Source organism: Musca domestica, unplaced genomic scaffold (assembly GCF_030504385.1).
Source record: "Musca domestica strain aabys unplaced genomic scaffold, Musca_domestica.polishedcontigs.V.1.1 58, whole genome shotgun sequence".
NCBI lineage: Eukaryota > Metazoa > Arthropoda > Insecta > Diptera > Muscidae > Musca > Musca domestica.
Genome location: NW_026712360.1, coordinates 4947040 through 4959539, shown reverse-complemented (window position 1 = coordinate 4959539; position 12500 = coordinate 4947040). Strand labels below are relative to the sequence as shown.

The following is a 12500-nucleotide window of genomic DNA, read 5'->3' as shown; positions in this document are numbered from 1 at the left end:
ATAAAAGGATTATCTGCATATTTTTCTTTTTTAAAAAATAATAAATTAAAAACTCAATGAAGCAACCTCGGAATGTTCTCCATTCACTGTTAAATAAATATAAATTATTATACGGTTGGGAGTAATTTGTGAAAGTTTTGAAAACATTAGTGGCAATTGATTTAATGGTTCATCTCAAAGTGTGAACCCCCCTAAATTCAGTCAGCTCTTAGAGTGAGAGTACATAACGGTAAAAATACATACAAGTTCTATTGACAGGTTTAAGTCAACGGCTGACTTTTTCGTAGATGAACAAAAGAGTTTTAGGTTTACTTAGTTCGATTATGGCCCTGCGCTCTTTTGTTCTTTTCCGAAGAAGCCAGTCAGTCAAAAAAGCCTTTTATGTATTCTCACCTTAAAAGGTTTTTGACTGGCTTAAGTCATTGGCTGGCTTCTTCGTAGAGCATAAAAGGAGTTTTAGGTTGACTTGGTTCGATTTTGGCCCTACCCTCCGTTGTTCTTTTCCGAAGGAGCCATGCAAAAAAACGTTTTATATATTCTCACCTTCATGGTATTCCCTTCACTACTTTTTTAGCTGTAATTTTTAAGATTGTTATTTTTACACCCTCCACCCTTTACACCCTCCCTCGTATGGAGGGTATATTAAGTCGATTTAACGATGTCCGTTCGTTTATGGAAATCACTCTAGCTTCCGAACGAAATTAAGTAGAATGATAAAATTTTACTCAAATGTATATTATGTCTGCAGTACTTTTGGTTTTGAAAATGGGCTATGTAAGTCCACGTTTTGGTATAGCCCCATATAATTGTACCTCCCGATATTCGTTATTTAGATGATTTAAGCGACATTATTAACCGGAAATGTTTCAAGTTTGGTGTTTGAAGTTCGGAATCGATGCTACAGCCTATTAATGAAAATTGTATGTGAAGGTCCACGTCTTCGTATAGCCCCCATTAAACGATATCTCCCGATATTCGGTATTTAAATGATTTTAGCGATATTATTCTCCGGAATTCTTTCAAATTTGGTATTTGAAGTTCGCAATGGATGCTAGAGCCTATGAGAGATAATTGTCTGAACGGTTCCTCCCGATATTCGGTATTTTGATCATTTAAGCGACATTATTTACCGATATTGTTTCAAATTTGGTATTAGAAGTTGGTAGTGGATACTACAGCCAAAGACATAAAATTGTCTGTGCAGGTCAACGTCTTTATATAGCCCCCATGTAATGGTACCTCCCATATTTCGGTATTTTGGCGATTTTAGTGAATTGTTTTAATTTTGGTATTTGAAGTTCGTAATGGATACTACAGCCTAAGGCAGAAAATTGTCTGTGCAGCTTCATGTCTTCGTATAGTCCCCATATATCAATGCCTCCCGATATTCGGTATTTAGATGATTTTAGCTACATTATTCACCGGAATTGTTTCATATTTGGTGTTTGAAGTTCGGAACAGATACTCCAGACTACGACAGAAAATTATTTCTATTTTTACAATTTCTCCTCCCTTTCCATTTTTTTTTTTTTTTTGTTGACTATCCAAATCAACTGTCAAAGCCATACACCCTTCTTTATAACTCCGTTTCGGATTAACATATTCATAATCATTCTGTCAAAACTCCCACAACCCCCATAGAATAAAACATCGAAAAAGTGCTTAACTTGTCTACTGATTCTGGTCAATTGATAGAACGACCAATGATAATGACCACCAACCCCACACATACACACACAGACACATTTCCCCTCATTGATATCACAACACAATTCATGTGGTCGGTCGGTCGGTCGGTCGGTTCACCACCAACAAGTACCCTCAAGTACGACGACAACATCACTGTCAGCAGCAGTTAAAAATACTTGAAATCAGATAGCAAGGGTACAAGTTTTGGATTCCACCACCCCCCTCCACCTCTTCCATTATCCAAATAGCAAGTGGTCAATTTAAATCAATGAATGTTTATTATTTAAATATTAAAATCCCTGTTAAACAAATGTCCACATTTGGGGTCAATACAAAACGTAAATCCCCCTTCCCCCCCCCCCCCCTTCCTTCTTAATTGTTTGTCCAAGAACCAATAATAACAACAATCAATTTAATTGTTTTATGTTAATTGTAGCCACGAAATTAAGGGGTGTAAATGTGGTGCACTGTACGCTTACAATGTTGTTGTAACCAACGTTTATTTGTTATTTAACAGATAATTACCCACCAAAGGATTGGTGGTTTGGTTTGTGAGATTTAAATATATCTCTGATCAACATGTGGTTTGATTTTTCAATAAACATTGGTATTTAACGGTACTTGATTGTTAGTAAATAATTTGAGAAGAAAATTGAGGTTTTATTGTTGCCAAAGTTTTCTTTTGACAAGTGGCAAAAGGCATAAGAGTGAGCGCCTAAAAGCATGCCACAATTTATGGGAATGCAAGGCATTTTACAGCAAATAACGTTTAGATTGGTTAAACCATGACCATTAAAGATGTCATTGCACAATATTATCCAGTGGCATTTTTCCATTGAGAAAACGAAAAACTGTACTATTTACCAAAATATTACTCAGTATTGGTAGCTAAAACTTTTTCAAAATGGAATTAAAATAAACTTCAAATACAGAAGCATCAAAAATAGGAGTTACCATGGTACAATAATATGATTTCAATTTTTTTTATTTTCTTGGCTTAATATGTCATCTTTATTTGTTTATGTATGTGTTTTCTTTTCAATAACAAAAAAATTGTTCAGAAAACATTCAAATTCGGATGTTTTCAAAATGTTTATTTCATCGTATGCATCGACAAAATATAGAGTTTTTTAGCGAAATAATCCTTTAGAGATATATAGAACCTGGTTTTGAAAAGAAGTGTTGAACTTTCATTCAGTTATCGCGGTTTTCAATTATTTATTCAAAATAAGTGCAACAAGTTGTTTAATTTTTTAATGTTTTGATACTAATTTTGACATTACAAGCCAAACAGGTAGAGCTATATACTTGCAATATTTTCAAAGTTGACCTACCTTCTCTTCATTGTACCATGGGAGTTACATTTTTATTTTATTTAGATAACTCAGAAAAAAAAATTAAAAATAATTCTCGACATTAGGAAAAGCTATGTATGTTACTGAAAAATATCTTGACTTTCGGAAATAAAAAAATGCGTTGATTTGTTTAATTCGATTATATGAATATAAATAAAAAAATGTCCCTTATGGATCGAATTAGAAGCAGATCTAGATTACCCAAAAAAGTTGGGATTAAAGGTTATAAGGGAAGATCATACATTTTAAAGTACCGAAAAAAATAGGAAAAGCAGACTTTGTCGGGAATTTTTTATGCATTCCGCAAAGTCTAAGGGATTCTGTAAGGAAACATCAGATTGAACGGAAGAAAAAGATAACTGTCTACATAAAATAATAATTCAGTGATTTACGGCCAACTTCACAGTGTTAATTGAGGCCGAACTAAAGATGCCTATATAAGCTTGACTCAGTTGAATTTTTATGAATATACTTCAAAGAAATATAGAGTTTTAACTTATTCAAAAGTTGTAAAAAATATTATGAAGGACATTAGGATGAAACAAGAAAAATAGTATCAGTCGGTTTTGCCGACAGATATATACCCCCAGATCTGAGTTATGATTATTCAAACTGTTGACGCTTCATGAAGGGGATGTGTGAAATTTGAAGAGAGTTGAATGCTTTCTTTGAGCGTTTGGGTTTTCAAAATCTTGAACCCTATGTGGGGGAGATACCAGAAGGAATGGTCCGATCTCTACCAACGCCAATAAAGCTGTATCGATACGACAAGACATATGCGGCCAACTTCACAATATTATCTCTCATAGAATGTTTAAAAAATGTCTTAAGATACCTACAAAAATTTGTCTCAAATGATCTAATACAGAAATTTTAATTGCGAAAAAAATTTAAAGAATATTTAGAAGAATGTCAGAATACTTTTTTGAAAATATGGAAGGATTGAATTTCCTTCACTTTATCGAAATTGGCGGAGATATTAGCTTCTAAAGTACAATCTCACAATGTAAAAAAATATGTTCCAACGCAAAGAAAACTGCCAGGAGTATACTTTGACTGGGAGAAAGACAAATTTGGGCTAAACTAGCAAAAAAGTGATCCCAGCCACAAAATCTGGGAATTAAAAAAAAATAACAGACTGTAGAGAAGGGGAAAAACTTCTAACTTAAGAATTAGATAGACAGCAAAAACGCCAAAAATTCAATGATCTTCGGCCAACTTCACAATATTATCTTGTCAGTGAATGATAATTGAAGCGGAACTAATGAAATCTATATAAATTTTATTCAGTTGTATTTAGGCAACCTTCTAAAGATCAGAACACCGCGAAATTTTTCAGAAATTCTGGTATTCTGTATAAATATACCGGACGTTAAAGAAAATGAAGATACCTAACGCCTTCATGAAATAATCTTAGCGAGAAAAAATGGGAATTCAGTGGCTTCCGATACGTGATAGATGTGCGGCCAACTTCACAATATTATCACTTTAACGAATGATAATTGGTGTCGAACTAAAGATCCCTATATAAATGTAAATATTTAATTTTGACTCGGAAACATGGATTTTTAAAGAGTATTTTACATAAATAATAAAAATATGGAAAGACATTAGTGTTTTTTATACCGTAGTCCTTCAAAGGACGAAGAGGCAACATGGAATTTAAAAAAATCAAAATGGACAAAAAAATTGAAAATGATTTGTTTTTTTTTTTTTTTGGATTTATATTTTTTAGTTAAATTAAAATTTTGAATTAATGGCACTCCAATTTGATAAAAATAATTTTCGGTATTATTTTAATATCAAAAAATATGTTTTATTAATTTTAAACATGTTTTATTCTAAAAAAGTTCAACTTACACCCTCTATCCGTTCGGCTATCAGTTGATCACATAGTTTTATTTTTATAAATTTCGTTTTTAAATTATTCGTTTCGTTACTTGGGTCGTTTTAATCGTTGGTCTCACAAACAAAAAATTCGACAAAAAAATATTTACAAATTTAGTTTAAGATATTAACAAAAAGTCTTTCTTTTCACATTCACTAGATAGTTAATACGGGAACAAAAATAATTATTCACTACAATAATAAAAAATTGTCCAAAAATTCAAGTACAGAGTCACTACAACACTTGAAAACACATCTACTAGTTTTGGTCTATTTTTTTCGTTATTATTTTTAAGGGAAAATTAAATAAATTATTTTTATTTTTAATTCTATTGTTTTATATTTTTTTTTTATATTTTTCAATTTTTTCCTAAGAGTTCGGTTTGGTTTTTATTATTTTATTTTAAAGAAGAGAAATTAGAAAACACTACCAACAGCAACGAGATCTCGTCTCGCACTGAATTCAGCAAATGATTAATTCTGGCTGCTGTTAGTTTTGCGACAAAGGATGTTGGATTCTGGCGGCTGAAACAACGCCATGGTACGTACGTACCATTGATAGCTGACACTAATACCAATGCAGCTCTGAGACTCCACTTGTTGGAGTCAACACCACGGATATTATATCAGATTTCAACAAAATTCACCCCCTAGGCAAACACATGCAATCGGAGAATGAGTGTGAAGTTGGCTTCGTGCCAAACTTCGTCCACGAAAGGACACACACATCCGTAACAATAAGATTTGTTTCGCTGCATGTGTGCGAGTGTGTGTGGAGCTTCCGCATTCGTTTTTGTTCGGCTGTTGGAAAAAAACCTCCTGTTGCTTCCTTTTTTTCCACTACACAGCAGCCTGTTGCTGTAGAAAAATAAAAAGCGTTGAGTAATAGATGTTTTATGCCTCCTTCCATTGGCTGTCTAACCCGGCCACCGGAGGGGTGTGAAATATGCCGACAGAGTGTAAATGTTGGCTGCTACTTCGCAAATTTGTCAAACTTTCTTTGGTTTGAGTGCATTTGACTTAACGTTCAATTAACTTTCTGACGATTCATCTTTGGGAAAGGATATGTAAGGGAGTTGATTTTGTAGTCTTCTTTGAAAGTTTATTCTTTTGGCAGAGGTTCGTTCTTATGGCTATCTGTGGAGACGACTTCTTTTTCCGTTTTACGAAGACAACTTTAAAGTCAGTTACAGAGAAGACTTGAATAGGGATCTTTAACTACGACTTTGTAGGGTGTCTTTAGGGATGACTTGTAAAGGCGACTTAAAAAGTGATCTATAGATACGAAATTGAGAAGGTAGTTATAGAGAGGGGTTATTAGGAATCTTTAGAGTTAATATGAAAATACCAATTGAAAGAGGGTGTAGAGCAAATAACACAAAAAAATATGTATAAAGATATTTTTGTTATTTTTAAAATAAAAGTATAAATGGGGGTTATAAGAGCGAATTTTTGAAGACAGTTATTGTGAAGACAAAGACATAAATGCGAAAAGACTTGCGAAAAACATTTTGAGAAAATGGTAGCTGGCTATAATATGTCGAGGAACAGCTCATGACAGGTAAGCAACAACCATTATGGTAAGCAATTAATTTAATATTGACATTGCGGTTTAAATGAATGTTGTTATGATACCACAAACATAACTGTCAGAAAAATTAACTAAAATTTAAAAGGAGAATTCAGCGGTATATTTCAAATAATTGGTATGCAGCGAACTTCACAATGTTCTATCATCAGCGAATGTTATTTGACCAAACATAATATATCTATATACATTTTATTTAGTTGTATTTAGGTAGCCCTCTAAAGATCAGAATATTGTGAAGCCCAACAAAAAAAAAACATATATAAATATACTGGACTTTAAAGAAGATGAAGATAACTAACGCTTTGATTAAATAACCTAGAGTGAAAAATGAAAATTCAGTGGCTTCCGGCAAACGATAGGTACGCAGCCAACTTTACAATAATATCTCATTAGCGAATGATAATTGGAGTCGATCTACAGATCTCTATATAAATATAATAAAATTGTACTTTGACCCACAATTATAGATTTTTAATAGAGAATTTTGCAGAAATCAGATGTGTCTATAAAGAAGTTTTAAAAATACATCGATACGAGTTTTCAAAACAACTTTTGTGACATTGTCGTGATATAATTGGAGTCATGACCCAAACGGAAAGTAGTTTGACTTTGAGGGGTATTAGAAAAATACAACTCTGTGACAAATTCTTATTCTGTCAAATAGGCTGAATGTCATTTGACATATTTGCAATGGAATTGACAGTTGAAATTCGCTGAATTTATTATGTGCGTATGCACATATGCCACTGTATCATTCCGTTGTTTTTTTTTTTTTTTTTTTTTCATTTATTTTTATTAATTAATACAAATTTTGACAAGCAATTTCGTAAATTACAAAAATTAATTATCGCCGTTTTTTAAATATTGACGACACGTTTAGATTGGAATAAAATGTTTGCCATTAAACCATATTTTTGACCTTGAACTTGTAAGCTAGATTCTCGCAACCGAAATAAAAAATATTTCGGTAACTGAACTCTCTGGACCGGTTTTGCTATAAACATAGACACTGGAGATTCTTCAAATATTGTGTTTGATTTCATCAATGAGTTGTTGTTTTTAATCATTTTTTATTGTAGAAAATGTCATTGAACTGGGGTTTTGAATGGTTAAATTGAATACAAATACTTTATTTTAATTTTTTAATAAAAAAATGATTTCAATATTCCTTTGTAAAATATTTTTTTCCGCTGCGTTTTTTCATGAAAAAGTATATTAAAAGTATATTTGAAGGTTAATTCTCTGAGTTTTATAGATCAAGTGGGTAAACCTTGTGTGTTTAGATACACTCTTAGGAGGATCAGCTGTTTTTCAATAATTTTGACTTTTTGGGGTTTTTTCGGGGGAAAATGTAAACAACGCCGTTGTGAAAACACTTGAGGGTTGGGATTGTTGCGAGAAGAATAAAGGTGGAAATAAATAAAGCGCTTATCTGGCTGGCTTAAGTCATCGGCTGGCTTCTTCGGAAAGGAACAAAGGAGCCTAAGGCCAAAATCGAACTAAGTTAACCTAAAACTCCTTTGTTCATCTACGAAGAAGCCAGCCGATGACTTAAGCCAGCCAGATAAGCGCTTTATGTATTTCCACCCTAAATCCATGGTAGAAGAATAAAAGTGGATGCATCAACGCTTGGTAACATGGACATGCCAAAATTTTTTATAATTTACATTTTTAAACAATTTTACTAATTTGAATATCAATTTCGATTTGACAGTTCATTGTTCCGGCAGCTGTGTCGGTACGACTACCTATGTTCTTTACCATGGATCTAGTTCGTAAGCATAGTGTGCTTAGATATGCTGTTAAAGTACGTTTACAAATATTAAATAGAGTAGATTGCCACCATCAATTCTGTAAGTACGACTTTGGATGGTGTCTTTAGGAAACGAATGATAAACAAAAGCTTAAAAATCCAAAAACGTGGTTCAAAATTCTATTCCGTAGACCTTTCCAAAAATTTGCATTGGTAACTTTGTTGTTATGATATCGTAACAACAGAGATATTTTCACAGGGTTGCCATATTTTGACTATGTCTTGTCCTATCTTTACACTTCCTTGTCTTTGAAGGCGACTTAAGAAGGGATTTATAGAGACGAACTTGGCAAGATAGTTATCAATTCCATTTCGTATACGTAAAATTAAATCGATTGTCAAAGTTTCAAGTTGATTTCTTTTAAAGTACACGCAATGGAATTGACAATTGAAATGCAAACGATTTAGTAAGTTTAAACGTAGTTTTAGGAGCATATAAACGCCGATCAGCTGATTGTGTAGTTATTTTTTCGGTGGAAAATGTAGAAAATGGCACTTCAGACTTTGGACTGTTATCAGATTTCCTAGCGGATAGAGAATATTTCTTTATTTACTCAGAGAATAAAAATTTTTGAAAAATAAATATGTAAACATATGATTGCATAGAGTTACCTTCGTAGTTCGACCGTGTATTAACTTACCCTGGTTTGGAAATATTTATTTATTTTTTCATTTTTTGCAATTCAGGGCACACTAAGCTCTTTTCAAGGTCACTGCAGTTTTCATTCACTTTAAAAAAATAGTGGCATTTATAATAGCTTGTTGTGTAATATTTAACTACTTTTGTTTGATTTAAATACAAATTTGAATTTTTTTGATTTTTATATAATTTTTTCCTCTTTTTCTCTACGATTTTATTTGGCTTTCGTATTTATTTTTCGTATTTTTTTTTTATTTTTTCTCGTTCCTTGGCAATAATGACCACCATTCATTCGCCTGCTTAGATGTTTATCTTTGAGCGATTTTAGATTTGTTTCTTTGGTTTCTTATTGGCGCATTAGAACGTGGACTTTTTACAAATGATGGCAATTTCATAGAAACTATTCCGCATTTTGTCTTCACTTTTTCGGTCACTTAAATGCAATCGGATTTTATTTGCATTTTTATCTTATATTTTTTTGGATTTATTTTAACTTTTTTTCGAACTTCTCTTTCAGCTCCCGCGAGATGTGCGTTTTATTGGGCCAACATTTAAGTTTAAAATAAAATTTTGAAATTCTCTTCTGTTTTTTTTTCGGCCAAGATTCCAAAAGCCAACAAACGTTTTTATTTTGGTCTACGAATGAGATGGGGGTTTGGAGGGGAATCACTTGAGCGTGTAATACCAACAAAGCATGTGGTTGGTTAGCCGTGTGAATAGATGAGATAGCCGTGGCTTTTAGGGTTTTGACACATGCCGTTATGCCCAACAGCGATGATCAGTTAAACAAAACGTGTGGACGACTTAATTCACCAAATTTGAATTTTTAATTTTAATTTTTGTTGTTTTGTTCGGCATTACAATGCAAAGGAGGGCACAGGCACAGATGTATTCGAGAAAAACAAATTGTTTGAAAATTGAAAGTAATAAAAATGGGAGCTTTTTTTCGAAATGCACTTGCATTAACTTAATATAATTTGAGACAAAAATACAAAGAAAATAAAAATTAATTTTTTTTTATAATTTTTATTATGATAAAATAATAATAAAATAAAAACTAGAAATGAGAAAAAACACAAAATGTGACACTTGACTACTTTGACCCGCAAAATTAAAATTCCAGCATATTTAAATAATTTTGATTTATTAATTAATTAATTAATTAATATGATCCATTTTGGACTCTCTTCTCTGGTATTCTTAATTCAAATTTGAATATAAATTTCAAAAGAAGTTTTTGTTCTTCTTCTTTGCCGCCGTTCATGCGTATCAAACATCAAAATCGATCCCTTCACAACCTGTTTTTTTTTTCTTTTTTTTTTTTTTTTTGTATTAAAGAATTTTTAATTGAGCCAAGATTTTAGACAATCCATTGTACTCGGCTGATGGTTTACCATGATTCATCAGATTTTTGGTATCAAAGATAAAAAAATCTTCACCGTCAATGTCAAAGTCGAATAATATTAGTTGGTTAATGATCTAAAAAGGCAGAGATTCCCAAACTGCCAAGGAAAAAATTACAATTTTAATAGGAAATTTAACGTTTCTTTTTTCTAGGATCAGCGTTTTTTTTTTAAGATTTTGTTTGAAGAATTTTTTTAAGAACCAACATGGATTTTTATAGAGACTTTTTTTAAAGATTTTTTTTTTTGAAATTTTTTTTTAGATCAACGTGGATTTATCTAAGTACCAGTGTGCATTTTCTTGATAAATTGTTACAAGGACCTACATAATTTTTAAATAAAATTTATAAAAAAAAATGAAAAGAGTCTCCAATATCTTTTTTTTTTTTTTTGGAAAAGGACTTGGCAATAAATCTGTGCTTTAAGAAACGGAATGACAAAGCTCATATAAGCTCCAGAGAATGGTGGGAGGTATAAAAACGGTTTATCCACTCTTTTAGGCATGGCAAAATAATGTAGACAAATTTGCTAAATCGAACATGGCAACCCTTTCTGAGTTGCTCGACCTTGTCATTTTTAATATCTGAAATATTTACGTATGACGAGTGGCATATTGTGTAGTCCTAGAATTGTAAATAGAAATGGAAAGTCTGCCTTTACTTTGAACAAACATTTCAACTGTTCCATAATCAAGCATGACTTACAAGACTTAAGCTGGGAATACATAAAGCGCTTATTTGACTGGCTTAAGTCATCGGCTGGCTTCTTCGTAGAGGAACAAACGAGTTTTAGGTTGACTTAGTTCGATTTTGACCCTAGGCTCCTTTGTTCATTTCCGAAGAAGCCAGCCGATGACTTAAGCCATCCAAATAAGCGCTTTATGTATTCCCAGCTTTATATTCTTCCTTGATTTTTATACCCTCCACCATAGTATGGAGGGTATATTAAGTTTGTCATTTCGTTTGTAGCACCACGAAATATACATGTTAGACCCCACAAAGTATATATATTCTTTTGGTATATACTTTTATATACTTTTTATATACTTTTGGTATTGAAAATGGGCCATGTATATCCACGTTTTGGTGTAACGCCCATATAATGGTACCTCCCGATATTCGGTATTTTGATTATTTTAGCAACATTTTTCATTAGAATTTTTTCAATTTTGGTATTTAAAGTTCGTAATGGATACTACAGCCTATGATAGAAAATTTTATGTGCAGGTCCACGTCTTCGTATAGCCCTCATATAACGGTACCTCCCGATATTCGGTTTTTTGATAATTTTAGCGACATTATTCCCCATAATTGTTTCAAATTTGGTATTTCAAGTTCGTAATGGATACTACAGCCTAAGACAGAAAATTGTCTGTGCAGGTCCACGTTTTGGTATAGCCGCCCAAAAAATGTTTCCTCCCTCTATTCGGTATGAAATACATTATTTACCGATTTTTTTAGTTTGGCATTTGAATATTGTATATGGCTTATGACAGAAGTTGCCTATGCAGGTCCACGTCGTCGTATAGACCCTAAAATAGCTTCTACATTAGGTATCTATAAAATTTTAACAGAATTTTTAATGAATTTTATTTTTTGAAAATTGCCAAATTCGTTGCAAATGGTGGAGGGTATTTAAAGTTCGGTTTTTTTATTTGTTTACCCTTTATTTGGTCGGAAATAAATCTAATTTTTTTACTCACATTTAAGGAGGACTACATAATTTGACATCACATATAAAAATTTTAATCTTAAAATTACAAGAGATCTATATCCCAAATCTCCATTTTTTTCAATTTATTTTCCGCATTTAATTCCCATATAATTCCGTATTTTAAATATTATTCTTTCTAGCAAATGTCCTTCAATTCATAATTGTTAGCCAAATGACCTTTAATCGTTGTTGTTGTTCTTGTTATTTTTTCTTGCGAACGCACTCGTTTCCTCATTATTATGCAAATCCCATCCTTATTCTCCATTCCATTATGGCAAAAATATTTTTCCTTATCATAAATTCCTTCCTTGCGCTTTTAGATTAACACCAATAATGAAGACAATGCCACAGGAATTTTTCTAATGAATTTTCCTGACTTGGAAGGATTTATAAATGGCAATGGCAGAGC

The 12500-nt window shown here is 32.2% G+C and overlaps 1 protein-coding gene across 2 annotated transcripts in view; it reads right to left on the bottom strand.

Moving 5' to 3' along the window:
- LOC101899816 (synaptic vesicular amine transporter) overlaps nucleotides 1–9538 on the bottom strand; it is a 54294-nt gene extending 44756 nt beyond the window's left edge. Inside the window, exon 1 of one of the 2 annotated variants that reach the window (XM_011295698.3) lies at nucleotides 8977–9538. The gene's annotated coding sequence lies outside the window, so the exon portion shown is untranslated. Of the gene's footprint in view, nucleotides 1–4904; nucleotides 5033–8976 lie in introns of those variants that run through there. The other variant, XM_011295697.3, reaches the window with a different exon arrangement.
- Nucleotides 9539–12500: the final 2962 nt, after the last annotated feature.